Source organism: Balaenoptera physalus (genome assembly GCF_965194825.1).
Source record: "Balaenoptera physalus genome assembly, chromosome: 1".
NCBI lineage: Eukaryota > Metazoa > Chordata > Mammalia > Artiodactyla > Balaenopteridae > Balaenoptera > Balaenoptera physalus.
The window spans coordinates 155862680-155880982 of NC_138882.1; the positions used below are offsets into that span (position 1 = coordinate 155862680).

Sequence of the window (18303 nt, forward strand, 5' to 3'; positions counted from 1 at the left end):
TGTATATCCATTTGGGCTTTTTTGTCTGTCTTTCCTACAAGATTGTAAGTTGCATGAAGGCAGGGACTTTGTCTTATGCAGTGGGAGTGCCTAGAAAAATGGTTGGCACGTAGTAGCTCTCAACAAATATTTGTTTCATGAATGAATGAATGAATGCTGTGATGAATATCCTTGTTCATCTACCTTTACCCAATTGTCCAATTATTTTCTTAGGATCAGTCTCCCAAAGCAAAATTGCTGAGTGTCCAAGGTTAGTACAGTGACTGGCATAGAGTGGATAATTTATCAACATCTGTTGAGTGACTGAAATTGAATGTTTTTTCATAAACTGCACCAAATTAACTGATTCCAGATTTAAATTCTGCCAATATTTTATTAAGTATATAAACCATTTGTTCATTCATTTATTTACTTATCAGACGTTAACTGCATTATGAATATAAAATCAGTTAGGAAATAGTCCCCCAACCTTGAGACGCTCTCAGTCTAGTGACGAAGGCAGACAGGTTGACCAATAGTTGGGAACTCGGTCTCCTCTCCTCTCACAGTGAGCCCAGCTGCTTCGGTTCTTTTCTGGCCTCTGCCACTCATCACCTGTGAAACATTAGCAATTTGCATGGCCCCTCTGAACTTGTTTTCTCACCTGTAAGATAGAAAGAGTTGAAATCACTATTTTATGGGGCTGTGGAAAAGAATAAGATGTTAATGCACACAAAGGCACTTAGGACACTGCCTGGCATGTGGCAAGAGTTCTGTGAATGTTGACATTATTACCAGCCCCATTTTACAAAAATGACTGAAGCTCAAAAAGCCTCCATTGTTTGTCTAAGGTCAGTAATAGAGATGGAATTTGAGTCAAACTCTCCCAACTCTATACCCAGGCACTCCTCACATTATTATTCTGCCTATACCATTCAGACTTCTTTTCCTGTGGACATAACCTTCTCCTGGACTTTGAAATGTGGGGGCCAGGACTTTAGTTGTGTCCCTAGGCCTTTTGTTGCCCATCCAACCCCTGCCTCCCCCCTCCCCTTGCCCTTCACACTTTGCTGACAAACCCCCAACTGCAAACCCACATGTTAATAGTTTTAAGGAAAAAAAAATTCTTTTGATAATTAAGCTGGTGGAATTTAGAAATCAACAGAACAGTACATTTTCCCAGCAGAGCCAAGAAATTAATTAGGAGCAATTTGCTGTCAGAAACAATTTCCATAATTTTAAGTTAAAAAAAAGCAGCAAACCATTTTTGTGAGTGTTTTTCCTTTGTATACTTTCTACTCTAAACTGATTTAACTCCTAGAAAGAGAAATTCTTCCAAAGACCCTATTTTCTGTTCCTCAGACTTTTCCCCTGGGAGATATTCCAGCGTCTCTCTGACTGGTTATATTCAAGAGCAAAGAGGAATTGTGTGTGATAGAGCCTTTTTGATAACCTCCCTTACTCCATAGGGTAGAACTTGTACTTTGCCAATGGAGCGATTATGAAATGCACACGTTCCTGTCCCAAGAGTTGGGGCAGAGGGTAGGGCATGTGATGCTTTTGAAAAGAAGTCTGAGAGGGGAGGAACAGAGGTCATGGTATAATGAATGGGCCACGAAGTAGACAAGCCTGCTCTATAGAGAGGCACTAAGGAATTGTGGCTTATAGCATACCTCTGCACACTGACTGCTTGTACTCACCCAGACTCTGCCCTTTTTCTGTCCATGTGATCTTGGTCAAGTTCTTTAATTTCTCTGTGACTTAGTTTCCTCGTAGGGTAGTTATGATGATTCACGGAGCTCATAAGTCAACAGGAAGATTCACAGTGCTTGGCATGTATACAGATGTATGTGACGGTTTCCTGTTATGATCATGGTGGTGATGATGATGATGATGGTGATGAGTGGCAGATCCAGAATCCCAAAGGAGAAGTCTGAGCTGTTACTGGACCCATCTTGGACTTGGGCACTCTGGTTCCAGACTCACAGTTGCCCACACTAAAAAGCTGTTCTATCACGACAACCCTTTATTTTGTAAGGCATCAGGACAAAGAACAGTGGTTGTGAGATGTCTCATACACACACACACACACACACACACACACACACACGTGTTACTAATAACAGTGAAAACACTAAGCTTTATAAATGATATACTTTTTTTGTATCGGTAGGACAGATTTAAGGTTAACCCCACAGTTTTGCTATTTTTATGTATTACCATTCAAATATGAGAGGAAAAGAACGGAGTAGAGTTACAACTAGAGCTAGAGAATGGATTGTAACTGGCAGTCTAGAAATGCCTGAGGCACAACCTGTCATCAGCAATCATTACTATTACACAGTTAATAGTCTGGCACATTACCAGTTATTGTTATGCATCATTGCAATTTTTGTTTTGCTTTGTTTTTTAGTTTTATCTCAATCTGAGTCATCAGTCAATGTACAACCAAGAGAAAGAAACCACTCCAAATATTTAAAAGAAAGAGGACTCAATGCAAGGAATAGGTACCAGTTGAGAATCCAAACAGAGAATGGTGAACAAACTCAGAGGTCAGCAGGAAGACACTACCGTCCTAGGCTAGAGGGTCAAAGGGAGGACAGGTGATGCTGGATCCTAGGAGCTAGGGTTACCCAACAGAAGCTGAAACTATGGCCACGTGTCCAGCAGGAGCTGGAACCACGGAGGAAACTTAGCCACTGCCAGAGACATCTCCATGGAGGTTGGGGTGGGGGCAGTACTCTGGTTTATCTCTTCCACTTTCTGACGCTTTGGCATCAGACAGCCATCCTGTCTTTGAACACAGCTTCAACGCTTACTAGCAGTGCAACCAGCCTCTCTGAACCTAGTGGTCCCATTTGTAAAGGGGATACCACCATATGGGGTTTGTCTCATCCCTTAGCCTATGGAAGATTTCCCAGCTGTTGTGATTCTGTGCAGCTAAAACTATTTCTTCCCTGCAACCATGCCTAAGACCGCTTTCCAAACAAGAAAGCATGCAAAAAACATGGCTGCACATAGTTGTTATACAAGAAATAATTATTGCCTTGAGTTGAAGTTGATAACTGCGAGGGGCAGCTATCAAGAGCTAGGACATAGAGTCAGACAATCCAAGAGCCAGGGAGATGAGAGCAGAGTGGAGGGTGGCAGGGAATATGAAGACGTGAGACCAGAGTTTTCACCCAGGGTTTTTCTGCAGCATGCCTGCATCCAAAGACTGTGTTTAAAGGCCCATAGCCTGGGAAGCTGAGGAGAGCCATAATTACAAGAGTCAGTGTCTATAAAGTGCTTGGCATGGCATTAGATATGCCATAAAAATTGATTTCCTCCTTATTCTTCTTTCATTTGCTTCAACACGTATCTACTAAGCACCTCGGCTATATGAAGACCTGTGGTAGGCACTAGGGATTTAGAGACAATATAATAAAGGAAAAGTCATAGGAACAATTGACGAAAATTCAAATATGACAGATTTTCTACCAAGTAAAAGCACAGTACAATAATATCATCTGGAGGCAATAAAAGAAGGGAGATTAATTTCACCTTAAGAAATCAAAGCAAGTTTCACCTTAAGTTTTTTCCAGAGGAAAAAAAAAAACATCATTTGACCAAGGCCTTAAAGAACAAGCAAGATCTTGATTGGTAGAGAAGGAAGTAAGAGCTTTCAGACAGTGGGAATAGCACGTACAGAGGCCTGGAGGTGAAAGAATAAAGAATATACTTGGGGACAGGTAAACAGTGCGCTGTGCCTAGACTTTGGGGGATGGGAGAGACTTTGGGAAAGTATGAAGTTACGCTGTGGGAGGTGAGGGTGGGAAAGACGTTGGAGCTGGACCCTTAAGGGTCTCCTCTTAACCACAAGACCCCACACGTGTGGAGTCTTTTAGGGTTCAAAAGGTTGGTCTCAAACAAGCAATCTTCTGGCAGCGAGTCATGAAAACACTTAATTCAGAAAATCAGGATGAAGCTTGAGTTGTAAATTATTCTTCTCCTGCCTAGGCCTTTATTTAGTTCACTAACTAGAGAGAGTTATAACCCTCCAAGTCTGTGCTCTCATTTTGCTCTCTCTCAGGCCATGGGGCTCTTTCTAGAAATTTCTTAGCCAGTTCATCTGACCCCTAGACTCTGGAGTCTCTCTTTCTGAAGCTTATGTCTCCCACCACAAACCTGCTTTGGGTAGTGGTTGAGGTGGTAGACTCGGACTGGAGCCCAGGTTTACATTTTGCTAACGTGTGCCTGTTGTGTACCTGCCTAGAGTACCAGCTTTAGTATTTCATGGCGACAGCATGTGACTTTGGCAGTGCTGTACAATTCAGCAAACTCTTTCACACTCTTTGTATTGTTTAATTCTCCTGCCAACCCTCAGAGGATAGATGCAATTTTCACCAACCCCGTTTTATAAAATGAGAGAATGAGGTGTATGATAGGAGCAGAGGCTGTCTGGAACCCTGGTCTTCTGAAGCAAGTTAAGGGTTTGATTGTGCCGAGAAGGGTTTTCTAAAGAATGACAGGAGGAACTCTTATTATCTGGGACCTCAGGAAGGAGTTGTTCCTCCAGCTTGGGGCTTAAATGCAGTAAAATGATCTGTGATTCTCAGTTAAATTGAATTGTGGGCAATGGTTGGAGAAGAAAGAAGGGCTTTGAGATCCAAAATGAAGGTCCTGAACAGAGCAGATGACCAAACCACAGATTCCAGAAACAGGGAGGAAGCCCCTCCAGTCTCTCCTTGTCAAAGTCTTCCAGCACAGGGACCTCCCTGCTTGAGTACCTCCATCACCCACAGGAAACAGTCCAATGTCCTTAGCACGGCATTAAGGAATTTGCACTGTCTGCCCCCAAAGCCGTTTCCATCTTTATCTCTTAGACATGCTGAACTTCTCGCTTGGTACTTGCATGGATGCTGCATGTAGCCACATCTATGCCTTTGCTTATGGAGTTTCCTCTGCCAGAAATGCCCTTTTCCCTTGTTTCCAACTTGTCCGTTTATTCATGCATTTATTCCTTTAGTCAGTCAGTGAATAAAGTGCCTACTATGTGCCAGACACTGCTCTAAGCCCTGGGAATACAAAAGGGAACATCAAAAATAGTCTCTGCCTTCATTGGGGAGGAGAAAAGCATTAAACAATCACACAAGTTATAAGGACACACTATAAAAAGGGTAAAATAAATGGTGTAATGAGATACTACACCAGGAGGTCCTAGAGAGTTCCCGTATCAGGGAGGGCTTTTCTGAGGCAGGATATTTAAGTTGAAGGAAGTCTCTGGTACCCCTTAGCCAATTCAGCAACCAAATCTTTTATAAAGCTGATTCAAGAGGCAGGTTGGAGTCTGGAAGTCACAGCCCCAGTGAGAAGGCGGGTTGCACTAAAATGGGATCCTTCCTTCCCTCCTGGCCTCCGCAGCAATTCCCAAAATAGGAAGCAAGCGGAATTGTTTTTGTGTTCGAAGCTGAAATTATTTTTGTTTCCCTCCTCCCTCCGTGCTCCCCTGCCAGCGTGCTTCTCACCCCATCTCAGTGTTTATGTTTAGAGTCCTGAGGAGCCTAGCATGTGCATCTCCCATGTGCCAACCATGTGCTGGGTACTTGATGTGCCTCTTTACATTAAACCCCTACAGCAGTGTGCTGAAGCCAGTTTAGTTCTAATTTTACAAGTGAGGAAACTGAAGCTCAGCGAGGTGAGTGGACTGCCCTGTTTGCACAGGTAGCCAGCCAGTCGCACCCACTGGTCCCAGCACTGTTGGAGCACACAGAGCACACCTGCTTCCTCTCCCGCAGCAGCCCCTCACATGAGAAGACAGCAACTTGGCTGACCTCCAGGTCTTCCCTTCCCCAGGCCAAGCTCCCCAGCCTTTAGCTTTTATCCCCAAAATGGCAATTCCAGAGCCTCCCTCTCCCCCAGTTGTCCTCCTCCCATGGGATTCCTGTTTTGCTTCTTTGGGGAACAAATCTGGACCTGTCACTCCCCACGGTAGACTCATCCCACAATTCTCACTGACCTGAGGATAGAGGCCAATACCTCACCATGGCTGATAAAACCCTGTAGGACTGACCCCTGTCTGCCCCTCCAGTCTTATATTAACCCAACCACCATCTCTTGCACCAGGCCTCACCCAGCACTTCACACTCTGACCTTTCTGATGTCCTCCATTCTCTCTCACCTCTGCTCTTCCAAACATGTCTATCCTTATGTGTAGAACAGTCTTCAGTTAACTGACACCTATTCATGGGGGGGAAATCTCCCTAAAGGAAGTCTGCTCTGCCCATGTGGGCTGTGGTGAATGCCCTTTACCTCCACGTGTGAGCAAAGCCCACAGGTTTTCTGGGTCCCAGCTCTTGGCGTGCTGGATTGTGATTGATTGTCATTTTATATCTGACTCCCTCACTGTGAGCTCCTCCTTAAAAGCAGAAAGATAGGTTTGACTGTCCTTCCATTGTATCCCACATGTCTGGCCTATATTAGGTGTTTGGTGAAAATATTGAGGTCAGGAAGAAAGAAAGGATAGAGAGAGGAAGGGAGGGAGGGAAAGTGAAAGGGAGAGAGGAAGGAACAAAAGGGACTCAAAGAAACGTATGTTCCCTTGGAGGGCTCACAGTCTTGTTGACACATCTTAGGAGAAGGTAACTAACTACGCTGATGGCTCACAAGGTGTGCTCCCGTGTGCACACACAGCCTTTCTGTGGGATCACATAGTCCCACCATCCCCTCTCTTTCATATATTCCTTGCAATAATTCTGAGAAGCAGGTATTCCCATTCTACAGATGCCAAAATTAAGGCCTAGCAAGGTGCCTTGGTTCAGAGATGAAATAAGCAGACCTGAAATTCAAGTTATTAATTACTCATTCAATCATTCATCCATTAAACACATTTTGGTGCATCTTGCATTTCATATTTTGTGCTGGGCACTGAGAAAGAAAGGAATAAGACTTGATTCTTGATCCAGAGAAAGTCCAAAGGAAGAAAAGGAGAAGTGAAGAAATACAGTAGTCTCGCTTGGGTAGAAATGTGCACAGGGTACTGTGGGAGCACAAAGGAAGCATCGGACTGGGCATTAAGGAAAAATGGGAACTTGTCAGGCAAAGAAGAAAGAGGAAATGAATTCTAAGCAGAGGCCTTGGGGAATGGAGAAGGAGAGACTTGGGAAAGGTGATAGATGGTGACCCCCACCTTTGATCATCAGAGTCCTTAGTCTGCCCCAGCTGACCTTTGCCCTGGTACCAGAGTCTAGCCAACCTCTCAGTGTGTGTTGGTCTCCAGGTAGGGCTGGCTTACTTATCAGGGGAGGCCGGTTAATTATTTGGCACTGTGTTTCAGCCTGCTGAGCAGGATTGGATAAAGAAGGATATAACAGAGGGAACCAGAGGTGGTAGATGGTGATAGGAAAGCAAAGTTGCTTCTTAGGATTTGTTTTCTGACAGTGACTACTGAAAACACCCTGTGAGAATGAAGGAAATCTTTGCCCTACTAATGGATAATCATGTAGTGAGTAGTTAGATGTATTAAGAAACAAAGGCTTTGGCCTTCTAGAATCTTGGAAGGTCTGATGCCAGAAAAGCTGGTACAGGCAATAAGGAATTTTTTTTCTCTCAGATGGTCCTGGTGTGTTTTGATACAGTGTGGTAGAGTGAAAGGGCCCCAGGCAGGAGCCATGCATCCTAGCTTTGCAACTGGTTAAGTCAACTCTGGTACCACTGAGGCAATGTGGATGTGAAAAGGACCAATGTGATTACAGACTATACTAATAGAAATCTGATTATAAGAACAGAACCAATAGCATTAGACATACCTGCATATCTATCTATCTATCTATCTATCTATCTATCTATCTATCTATCCCTAGTGAGATTTATAATAAGAAATTGGCCCATGTAATTATAGAGACTGACAAGCGCCAGGACCTTCAGTTGGCGAGCTGGAGACCCAGGAGAGCTGATGGTGTAATTCCAGTCCAAAGGCAGGAAGTGCAAGTAAGCTCAAGACCCAGGAAGGGCTGACATTTCCATCAGAGTCCAAAGGCAGGAAAAAACTGATGTCCCAACTCAAACGCAGTCAGGCAGGAGGGCTTCTCTCTTATTTGGGGGGAAGGGGTAGTGTGCCTTTTGTTCTATTCAGGCCTTCAACTGATAAGTTGAGGCCTACCCACACTAGGGAGAGCAATCTCATTTGCTCAGTCTATTGATTTCAATGTTAAACTGATCCAAAAACATGTTCTTCCTCCAACGTCAAAAGCTGGAAGATTTCTAAGGGCTCTTGTAAGTCTAGCATTCCTTGGTTCATACTTTGCATCTTTCACCAGAACTCCTGCTATACTACGCCCATTGACTTCTCTACCTTCAATCTCTCTTTATCCCTCGCAAATCCATCCCCTAAACCCATTCCCAAGTCCATGCTGCAGCCAGAGAGACATTCTTGGCACACAGTTCTGACCACTTCCTGCCCCTGTTAGCAGTCTCAAAGGTTCCTTATTGCCCTCAGGATAAACCTCTCCAGATTTTCTCAGAGAAGGGCTGCTTTAGAATGATATTCAAGGCCTTTCAGAATCTAGCCTGGGGACGCTTTTTTTTTTTTTTTTTTTTTGGGGGACGCTTTTTATCACTCGTTTCCCATGCACCCAATATTTCAGCCACAATGAAGTACTGGTCATTCCCCAAACATGACAGGGTCTTTCGCATACCTTTTTTGACCCGTTTTCTTTTCTTGGAATGTTCTCTGCCTCTTTATCCTTCAAAATCTATTTTGAATATTACCACCTCCAGAAAGCCCTCACTGACCACTCAGGCTGGTTTAGGAGCCTGCTCTATGCTCCTCCAGCACTCCACATAACCTCTTTCACATAGTGGGGGAGCTGTCCTTCCCCAGTATTCCATGAAGCCTTGAAGGCAAAGACAAGCATTCAGTGTTGGGGCCTGCCATATGGATTCTTAATACTTATCTCCTGACCAAATGAAAATATATTTCCATGTTACCAGCTGGTTTCCTCAATCCAGGATGTGGAATACAGTGACTTTGTGAAGTTGCCAGTATGACCAATCATTTCCTCTTCTCGCCATTTTTAGTGAATTTTAATTGTAAAATTAATGCACATTCATTCAAGAAAAATGTAGGAGAAAATAGAAGGTGAAATGCTCAAAGACTACCACCCTTGTCACATCACTGTATTTCCTTCCAGGCTTTTTCTCTATGCATATTTTCTAAAAGGTATAGAACACCCACTTATTTTGTTTCTCTTTTCTTCTCTTAACAGCACAAGGTAAGAATTTTCCATGTCAATATGTAGTGCTTCTTTACCATCATTCTTAATGGCTTGATAATATTCCATCAAGTAAATGCATAATAACTTATTTACTCCTTTTGTATTGAACATTTAAGTTAATATTTTTTTTCACCATTATAAAAAGAAATCTGTGCTAGGCATCTTTGTGCATAAAGCATTTCTTTGCATTTAGGATTTGTTCCTTGGGATTAGTGCCTCTGTTTGTCTTCATCTTGTGAAAATCAGGGCCTTGACCTAGCATCTGCCTGTGTTTTTTGCCCAAAATCCTTCATACCAAGAAAAGAAAAAAACTGACATCAGTGCCCTAAGAATCACTTAGCCCAGTGTTCCATGTATGGCTCCTGATTAAGACAATATGCCCTTTCTCTAATGTGGCCATAAATATTTGCCTTCAGTGAAGTAGACGCCAAGGAGATAATATTGATTGCAAATCATAGCCCTTGTAATTAACCAATTTGTGCAGCTGGAAGATGGAGCTGGTGAAATCATTGGCTTCCGAAGGAGGATGATGGCCTTTCCAAATCTGTCTCTCATATATGAATTTGGCCTAATCCCGGGAACATTCCTGGTGTGGCTGCAGACTATCAGGTGCTCAAGATGTTGCCAAGGCTCTGGACAGAAACGGAATGTCTTGGTCTTTTGCCTGCTGACCACACGGCCTCCATTACCCACCCGAAACAGGCCTACATCTCCCAGGTGCCTCTGCAGGGACACATAAGCACGTACTAGAAAGGGTTATGAACTGAGGTTGGCCCTGGCTGCTGCCCTCTCTGTTCCTGCCTTATCAGGACGTGTAAGAGGGAGGCCCAAGAAGCAGGAGTTTGGGCTTCTGGTCCTGTATCTACTGGGGAAGCCTGGCTCTGGACAGATGGGGGCAGCAGAGAGCCAGTCGGTCTGGTCAGCTGGGATTCTAGCTGACCATAGCTGGTGGGCGCACCCAAGCTCAGCAGTGTGGGAAAGGGGAGGACTTGATCCAGACACCTGCGTAAATGGAATAGGGGTCCAGGTACCCACCGGATAGAGATGAAATCCTAATTAATACGAATAAATCCTTTCACTTAACCAGTATGCTTCAGTTTATAAATAGAATAAGTTATTCTGTTGAATCCTCTCCATAATCATATCCATTCAATAAATGAAAAAACTGAAGTTCATGGAAGTTTAAATAACTTCCCAAAGTTCACACAGCCCTCAGTGGCAAAGCTGTGTAATAAACCAGGTCTTCTGACCCCATGGAGTAACTGGAGTATATTTAATTCTTTACTTCCACTATCTCATTGGATTCTTGAAGTCCGTCAAGTCAACCAAATGCCCTCTTAAGTGGACAGATTGAGGCCTCCTGAACTTAACAGAACACTATCCCAGGTGATCAGGAATCGGTCGAGGCAGGAAATAGCAGCCTTCAAAAGGTCATATATATTTGGGGTGCAGGGTGCGGGGTGCTAGTCTCTGGCTTCCATGAAGCACTGGGCAAATATCTCTCCAGCCTCACTGTTTTCCATGGCCACTCAGTTTTTTCTCTGTGCTCAGACTTTTCTCAAGTATTTGCAATTCCTAGAAAAGACCAAGTTCTCTCTCATTTTTAGACGTTTGTACATGTTGGTCCCTCGACCTTGAATGACTTCCCTCACACCTGTTGGTCTGGTTAATTCCTCTTCATCCTGACCACCTCTGGGGCATTCCCTGAGTTCCTCATCCCTGAGCATGCTTAGGCACTTCTGTGGTCTCACAGTGGTTTGCCCAAACCTGCATCTTAGCATGTGTCACACTATATTATAATGTCCTCTTCCTTCGTTAGACTGTAGGTTTTTTACTGACAGATGATATCTTATTAATCTGTCTATTGGGCACATAGTTGGTGCGCAAATATTTATTGAATGAATGCATGAATGCATGAAGAAACATCTTCCATGGTGCAAGAGTCCAGAGATGCCAGAGGTTTCATGCTTATTGATTACAGGGATAAGCTCTCATAACCCACTAGGGAAATGAGTGTTGATCCCCTGAACCTTGGGGTTATAGGTGGGCAAAGGAGGCCACATTTCCTTCTTCTCTTCAGAAGCATGGTTAGTTTCCTGCCTGGGTGACCATCTGGTTAAAAGGACTTAAAACACTAGAATACCTCATGCAAAAGAGACACTTAATCTTTACCTCGTTCCCACAAATGCCTGAATGTGAAGTCCAGACACCTCCACAGTTCTATTTGAGCTTCTTTTCAGATTGATTTGGCAGAGTGAAATCTGGCTGTTCAGCCACAAAGAATGGTCTCAGATTTATTCAAGGCACTTCAAATTTTACCTGCCCATCCAAAAAACAACTATTTCAAAGGTTTCCTCCCTCCTCCTGCTCAACTTGTACTTAACTGCCTCCCACCCAACCTCCACTACCCTGACAAAAGCATTTAACTGCAGCTGCACATAGCAAATTCCATAAATCAACAGAACTGGCCACATTCTCTCTCTCCCTCTTTCTCTCTCTCTCTCTCTCTCTCTTTTTCACTCTCTCTCTCCACTCCCCTTCCCCACCATACACACACATTATAGCTCCTCAATGAGTAGTCAAATTCTGCCTGTGTTTTATTTAGTTAGAGATGCCAATGCCAGAACAAAGATAATGAAATATATTAGTTACATTAAAGATGTTTTAGAGAACCAGGAATTGCTTTCAGAAAGACAGAGCATATCTGACTCCAAGCAGACATGATAGCAACAGGCAGATGATTAACAGTTGATAACATTAGTGTTGTAATTAGAACTGCCTTGAACTCTTAACCCGTCTGCTTCTCTGAGTCCTAGGTCCATACAGTGAAGAACGAGATGATCTTTTTTTTTTTTTTAACCCCCTTTCTTGATTTGGCTGCATGTTCGGAATATATTCTTTCTCAAGTAAATATTACTAACTGCTATCATGTACTGTCCACCTATTGTGTGCCAGGCGCTTTGTATGTACTGAGGGTACAAGGAAGAATACAGCATGGGCTCAACCCTTGAGGAATTGAATATAATATACTTTGCTCAAAGGTCTTATCTGGTTAGAATTATTACCGCTGCTTTTATAAATGAGGAAAGTGAGGCTGACGACGGTGAAGTGGCTTGTTGAAGCTTAGCTTGTAAGTAGCCAAGCACAGATTCAAATTAACTCCATCTGACTCCACACTTCTTTCCAGTGTGACAGTGCTCTATGAATGACAATTATTGCCATCGCTTTGCTAATTTACCCACATTGGTTGACTCTCTGGGACTCAACTCACAGTTCTGTTCAATAGTGGAGGACAAAGGGAAAGGAAGAATGAGATTGAACGAGAGGTCAAGTGCTCTACTTGGCTGTTTGAAAAATCACCATTACCATTAGAGTGTTCTGCATCTGGAGTCCCAATAGAAGAAGCAAACTAGCAGAGCTCAGCGATGAGAGAGTCAAGCGGGTAGTTCTTAGATGTCCATGTTAATAGGCAGATGGCACCAGGGAAGACTAGACACATGGTTGGGATTCAAGACTAGAATGAAGAGATTCTAGGTCCCATTGAGGAGGCTGGCAGGGAACTAGGGGACAGTCGGTCTCTGGCTAAAACTAGTAGACAGCAATAATGCTAAGGGTGTTGCTGAGATAATATCATGGTAGCATTTGGCCAGGGGACTCAAAAATATCCATATCCAACCTCATCTCAGCCAGCTTTCCCTAAGGCAAATATACTCACGAGGAAGGAGAAAGTTAGCTATTATTATTACCTGGAACTTTGGCTCCAAATCTCAGTGCAGATCTCCACTGAGCTGAGCTGAACTAAAATGTGGGTTCTTTTATCCCAAGCTTGTGAGACTCAAATGGTCCAGAACCAAAACAACTCTTAAGTCCTCCTTTGTGTTTTTCCAGTGCCCTAGCCTGAGCCTTGGCTTTAAGAAAAAGCTGCCCAGAGTGCCCCCATCAGAGCCAGAGGGACATGAGCAAGGAAGTCCACACAGGAAGGGTAGTAACTCCAATGGTAGGACACACCTCACCCAGTTCTGCTCCATGACCAGTTATTCCTTTCCACCAAGGCTCTAATGAGGGGAAATACATAAAGTCTGACCCATAGGAAGTAAAACAGAACCTTATTCTTAGCTGGAGTTTTGGGCTCAAACCCTAGTGCAGAGAGCCCTGGAAACCAGATTGTGGATCTGGTAAAGAGTAAATGAGATAATATAAGAAGCTTCTACCATAAACCTAGGCTCCCTTTAGACGGGATCACCTCTTCCTTGGGACCTAGAATCTCTTTTTTCTGCTCTTGATCCCAGCCAAGAGTCCAGATCTCCCTGATGCCATGTGCTTATTAATCTGGACACTTAGGACTCTCTGCTTGATTTCCCCATTACTGAGTTCTGTTCCTGAACGGTTTTGTTTTGGTTTGGTTTTACACCAGTTCATTGCCCAAGCTTGCCCATGTCTTTCTACAGCAATCTGACACTATCCCTTCTTTACATATCTAAATCCTTTTCTCCCCCAGCAGATATTGCTTTCTTCTGGAAGCTTTTCCTGCTGCACTCCTTTCCCTCACACTCACTCGCCTCCAGGCTGGGTCAGGTGCCTCCTCTCTCCTCTGCCTCCTGGCTTCCATCTCTCACAGCACTTATCACTCTATATAATTTTTGAGTTTACATGAATGTTTCTCCCCCCAAAATTAAATCCTTAAAGACAGGGAGTATACAGGATTCATCTTTGTTTCTTTAGTGTCTAGCCGAAGATCTGGCACAGAGCAGACTCTAGGGAGTGTTTGATGAATGAATAAATTTAAAAATTATGAATTTGTCCAGGCCAGTGTAGTGTTATTCAGGAGGGAGGAAAAAAAAGAGGAACGTCTGATCCAGAGTCCTTATTGTAAATTAAGGTGAACCTCCTAACCTACCTCCTTCTTCTGTTCTTCATGACCCATAGCCACCAAAACTGCTGTTCACTCTAAAATCACACCCAACCTTTCCCCCGTAGCACCACGTGCATTCCCATTCCTGCCTCCGGCTTTGTAGCTTCCTCTGGGCAACTCTCAGCCTTGGAAGTGCCCCGCTGTCCTAATTCATCCCCTGGGAATGTCTGTCCATGTTGATGCTCCCAAAGGCAATTCCTCACCTATAAGGTCCAGCCGTACAAGAGGCCACACTTATTACCCAGCTCAGCTTTAGGTGGCGGCCTCCCATAGCTTTCCTTGATCATGCTGCGCCGGCTTCCAGACAGACCTTCCTATGGTTACCTTTCTGTGTGAGCTTCCAAGTGTCACACCTCGCTGAAGGGCTCCTTATCTTTTATCTCAGACCCTTTTGTTTTGTTTTGTTTTATTTTTTATTTATTTTTTTATTTTTTTAACATCTTTATTGGAGTATAATTGCTTTACAATGGTGTGTTCGTTTCTGCTTTATAACAAAGTGAATCAGTTACACATATACATATATCCCCATATCTCTTCCCTCTTACGTCTCCCTCCCTCCCACCCTCCCTATCCCACCCTTCTAGGTGGTCACAAACCACCGAGATTATCTCAGACCCTTTTGACACTGCCTCTCGGGTTGTGGTCAGACACAGCCATGCCCTGGACACTGCTGGGCCAACCCCTCTAGTAGAAAGCTGTCATCTGACTGCATCATCTGACATAGCATAATCTTCACTTTCTAGATAAACCTCCAAAGGGCACTCTTATGGAGAAGGTTGAACCTCAGCCAGAAAGCGAATGGTCAGGACAGAACCGAGAAGACACACTTAAGTAAGAGCCAGGCATCCCGGAGCAGACAGTAGAGAAGACGAGGATTTAAACAAAAGTAAAGGGGAATTTGGAGCAAATTTTCAAGAGCAGGAAGTACCAGTCTAAGTTGTCCATTGAGTTTGAAGTAAGGCTAGAAAGGTAGAGTGACTGTCAGATCCCCTAGACACTGGATGCCAGACCAGAGCATTTGAATTTGATATGTTGGAAACAGGATGCCATTGTAGATGCCCAAACAAAGCTGCCCAGGAACATGGAGAAGGCACAGACTGGGATTCAGGAGACCAGAGTCTGAGGTCTTGGCCATATCACTAGAGAGCCGTGTGACTATGGACAACTCTCTTCTCTAACCTGCCCCAGAAAAATTACACGCCAGTGCTGAATTGTCTTAGAAGTCCCTCTCGGCTCTTGGACTCCATGGCACAATGGATTTGGCCTAAAGAAGTTGAGTTTCCCTCTCTCTAGTATCCACCCCCACCTCCCACCGCCCACCCCCAACCTGCTGATGATCAGGGCCCTGGAGGGCTACCTATGGTGTCCCATCTGTTGGGACACAGCCAGAGAGAGGATTGCTCCTGCCACATGTGCTCTTGTTTATTTTATTCTTGATGCTTTCCAGAGAGCTGGGGGTAGTAGGAGGGGGAGGGAGAGAGGGGGCCTCCTTGCAGGATCAGTTACAAGTACTGTTGTCCCACTCCACATGCAGGGACTGGGCCCAAGCACAGCAGACAATCAGCATGTGGGAAAGCCTGGGCCTTTTACCAACTAGCATCCTCCAAAGGTCAAATTAGAGAATTGGAATTTTAAAGAGAAACAAATACAATGAACTGAGCAAGCGGCTCTGAACTGGTTGCCTCAGATGGGTGACCATGAGAAGGCCATCCCTTTGTATTAGTCACTATAGGTTGGGCTACGCTGTTGGAACAGACCGGCTCCAGAATCTCAGTAGCTCATCACAGTAAAGTTCATTTCTTTGTTGAACACTGACGAATTTTGCAAACCTGAAATTTGGGATAAAATGAAAATTACGTCCATTTACAAAGTGCCTATTATATGTCAAGGACTATTCTATACATTTTATATAACTTATCCCCTTTTTGCACATGAAGAAGTTGAAACTCAGAGAGGTGAAGTGACTTGATTAAGCCAGACAACTAACAAGTGGCAGAACAGGTATTGAGACCCAAGCCTGTCTAGCTGCAAGGCCTGTGCTCCTTTCCTTACTCCACACCTCCTCCCCAAGGGGGGCAGTGAAAAGTGGGCCCTTTCCCTCTCCCACATCATTCAGGCACATCTTCCAAGGAAGAGAATGAGAGAAAGCAATCATCTGGCAAATGACCTAGGGAATGTCTTTTCACAGAAATGATCTGCATTGTTCTTTTAGCTTGGCCATTGTCAACAGTGCAACTTAGTCTGCTGCCCTCTACTGTGTACTTGTCTCCCTAGACCCTAAGCATCTCAAGCACACGGGGTCCATGTGTCCCCAGTAGCCAGCATCAAGCCTGACAGAGTGCTCAGAGAATGTTTGTTCACTGGTTGAATAAATGAGTGAGTGAGTGAATTCATCCATTCTTTGACAATTTCGAAGAGTCTTCAGATGAATGGCTGAAATCAGATCATAAATCTTCAAGGAAAAATTCTGTGCTCTTCCCTGCATTTATCATAATAATGGATGTAGATTAGCCCTTGCTACCACCCTCAATCACTGAAAAATGGACCCTATTCCTCGTGTACCCAGAATAAAGCTGGAAAAGTAGGGAGGAAGTGAATTTGGGAAATTTTTGTGAGGATGAAACAAGAGGACTTACTAACCAAGATGTCAGAGGTAAGGGAGGAAATACGTAAGAGAGGTATAAGCATACCTATCTTCAGAAATGACCTCAGACCCCTGGGAGCAATCTGATGATAAGTGGAGAGTGTTTAACTCATGTTTTCCCAGACCGCACCAGCCTGTGGGCACAAATGGGGTCCCATTTACAGTAATCACCTGTGATTTGTCGGCTCATGCCCCTGCGTGCTAATGCAGGACTCCAGCCCCCCTCAAAGGCTTGCTCAGTTATTTCTGGAAGTCTCCAATGGGCATCACACGTGATCTCACAAAAGATGCTATCTGCTTCCACATGCCATCTACCGTGTTGCTTCTTTCCTTCTTAGCCCATCCCATTAGGTTCTCTGCTTCCTTCCACTGAGAGTGTTCCCCCCTAGTCAGGGCTCCCAGTGCCCACCAAGAGAAATCGGACGACCCCACCAAAGGTATTTCCTGCTTATGATATCAAGCTGCTGGGACAAGAAATATTACAGCAGCCGAAGTCACAGTCTTTTCAATCTGTTCATTTCCTCTGCTCTGCATTCATAGCTCTCTCTGTGGCCTTTTTAGAAATAGCTTCTACCTGCAGTCCCTCTCTCCCTGGGGCTCAGACATGGGTCCATAGGAAACTAATCTCAGGATCAGACATCGCACTGTCACCCTCTTCTTGCCCTACAGTAGAGCTAGTGCATGTCCTCTTTGTGCCAGTTTCGGCATTCAAGGATCTTCATGTGATTGAACCCCTGCAAGGAGTCTGCCCCAGCAGTCCTTTTTCTAGACTACAGCTGGAACCCACACCTCTGAAGGGTGAAGTAATGATCTCTGTTACTCTTTCTGAAATTCTGTCGTCCAAACATTAGTCTGGATATTTTTCTCTAGATGTGTTTGTTGAGCACTTACCATGTTCCAAGCATTGTGAAAAGAGCTTTATGTGCAACTCTTCATTTAGTCCTCGCCTCATCCCTGTGATCTAGGTATTATTACCCACTTCTCCAGGTCCAGAGAGGGAAAGTGCCTAACCAAGGCCAGCCAGCTCTGACACACTTACCCTGGTCTTAGCCTTCGTCCTGACTCACTGGCCATGGCCTTTCCCTGGGAGCCTGTGCTGTCTTGTTTCTTGCCCTTCCTGATTGCCAGCCCTACCACTCACTGTCCCTTTTGCTTTCATGCTTCACCTACGAGATCTGATACCTAGCACACCTTTCCAGCGGTGATCTCAACCACGCTGGACAAGAATGTGATTCCCTCTTCTCCCCTGGTCCACATATAGGCTTAGACCTCCTTTTCCCTTGGAACTTTCCAGCTCTGGTCCTGCCAATGACATTTGGCATCTGGCTTTCCATGGCCCTGAAAGTTAAATCTGACAGCCCTTTGCTATGCTGTGTGGCCTTCAGACATATCTTAACATCTCTGGGCCTCAGTTTAGTTGACTGCAAATAAGGGGTAATAATACTTATCTTGAATGTTTATTGTGGGGTATAAATATGACAAAATATTTAAGGTGCCCAGAATAATGCCTGACA

General features: G+C 44.3%; 1 protein-coding gene across 1 annotated transcript in view; it reads left to right on the top strand.

Moving 5' to 3' along the window:
- AGBL4 (AGBL carboxypeptidase 4) overlaps positions 1 to 18303 on the top strand; it is a 1388494-nt gene that overhangs the window by 1084765 nt on the left and 285426 nt on the right. The window lies entirely within an intron of this gene.